Source organism: Sinocyclocheilus rhinocerous, unplaced genomic scaffold (assembly GCF_001515625.1).
Source record: "Sinocyclocheilus rhinocerous isolate Xijiao unplaced genomic scaffold, SAMN03320098_v1.1 scaffold1874, whole genome shotgun sequence".
NCBI classification, from domain to species: Eukaryota; Metazoa; Chordata; class Actinopteri; order Cypriniformes; family Cyprinidae; genus Sinocyclocheilus; species Sinocyclocheilus rhinocerous.
In genome coordinates, this window is record NW_015626862.1 from 50,916 (window position 1) to 52,964 (window position 2,049).

General features: G+C 35.5%; 1 protein-coding gene across 1 annotated transcript in view; it reads left to right on the forward strand.

Moving 5' to 3' along the window:
* The window catches only part of LOC107716935 (vesicle (multivesicular body) trafficking 1), a gene marked incomplete at its 5' end in the record, with an annotated part of 39,418 nt that overhangs the window by 30,639 nt on the left and 6,730 nt on the right, over positions 1-2,049 (forward strand). The window lies entirely within an intron of this gene.

Here is a 2,049-nt window from a genome sequence, read left to right on the forward strand (position 1 = left end):
CTAAACTCTGCAGGGCTCCGGCCCTCCAGGAATTGAGTTTGACACCCCTGCTCTAGACATACTGAAATCATTGTCTAAATTACTCTTTTGTAGTATTCAGGTGAAACTCTGGATTTTAATAGGTTTGCATTAAATATTTTATATAAGCAAGGTTGGCCTAAATTGAGACGCATATAACAGGACATGACCATGTGTATACATGTACAGTATGATAATGTATAACATTATAACTTTATGTAGCATGACTGATTGCAAAACGTGATATGGACATGCTTCAAATTTAATTATTCCCAATAATGACAGCCTTTTGCCCTGGCAAATTAAATCACCCATAACAATTCTAATTGCTACTAGTTTGTATTATTACAGCATCTTCCTTTTCGTCAAATGTTGCATACATGTTACAGTTCCACAGATTATTTTTCCCCCTTCCATACTTTTCCAGATGAACATGACTGCAACATTCCAAGCAATTCATCTTGCATGTTGAAACAATTCCATCTGTTCACAATTTATCCATTCCCTCCCTGTCGCTAATTAGCACAGAATACATTTTTCTTTTAAGTGTAATGTAGGTCACAAATTTTGGCCAGCAGCTGTACAGTTTGGTTGAGCACACCCACTTTTCAGAATTCAGCTGTCAGCGCAGATCAATAATAAATAAAGAGACGTATTTGCAGAGAGAGAGCTTCTTGTTGACTTTTACGAATCCATAGTGCGCTTGAGCCAATGTTGGTTCCCTCTCCATCACCTTCCTACTTAAAACAAAGGGCTTTTGTACTGTTTTCATCAGTGAGAACTTTAATGGAGTTTTAAAATAAGTTTAACAGATCAATCTTTCTTATGCACTGGGCAGTGAAAGGTGGGTTCTATATTATGGATTGGCACTCAAGTTCTTGAGTACCCTGAAATGGTAGCACTGATTGATCATTAAAACTGAATATTTTCCCCTTTAAAAAAAAAAAAAAGAAAACTTTCCAAAACATCAATAAGTCACATTGATAAGTCCAGCAAAAAATATGCACAAAATAAAGCTTATTTACTGTTTAATTTTTGTCATTGGTTACAACTTTTAATTTTGTTTTTGAATAGCTTTTTTTCTTGCTGATTTATCAGACAGGAATTTTTCCTTTTTCTCCAGGTCCACAGCTCTCAACACTGTTTAGAGAGGGTCAGGTGCTCATGTGAATTATATGTGGATTACTCGCATAGAAAAAGTGAACATTAATTTTCTATGTGCTGTGTAGTTTGTTATACATTTCTGGTATTTATTTCCTTCACTGCTCATAGGAAAAGCATGATATATATTCAGGTGTTCAGAGTTCTCTCCAGAGCCACAGCTTGTTCACATAGCTGTGGTGTGGATTATTAAGAACAGAAAGGATGACTTTTTTGTAGTGCTATCATTGTGTAATCACAGTATGTCTTTTCACTATAGCAGTACAAAGCTATCTCAAGTATAGACTTTCATGGTCATAGTCTGCCAACTTATGGCCTTTTTCACAATTCCTCATCTGCCTACAGCATCGCTCTGAGAACAAATCTCTCCAGGATCGACCAGGAATCCCCCTGATCTGTGGCTGATCAAGCCCCTTTGCACAGAAACCATATGAAGGCCATATTTTCATAATAGCATGTTTGTTTGACTTGCCCCACCCTTATTATTTCACCGCCGATTATGAAAATAAACCCCCTGACACATGTCTGGGGAAAGGAAAGTCGTCAAAAAAGCATGTTGTTTAAATCAACCAAATTTGGAAATGTGTTTTTCATATGCTTCATTTACTTGTTCCCTGTGATGAAATGTTATATTGAAGTTTTACCTTGTTATTAAATGTTGCTGATGCAGGCAAATGCATATAACCTCTAAACTGTGTTTTACTGTAATATAATATTTTTGCGAAATCTAATCTGCCCAGGGGCTTTAGAAACATTATGAATATGGGATTGTTGTTAAATTTCAAATGGAAGAACCCAGCCACAGTTTGTTGAAATTTTTTTTTTTTTTTTTTTTTCCTTGCCCTTTTTTTTTTATACTTTTTATTTTTA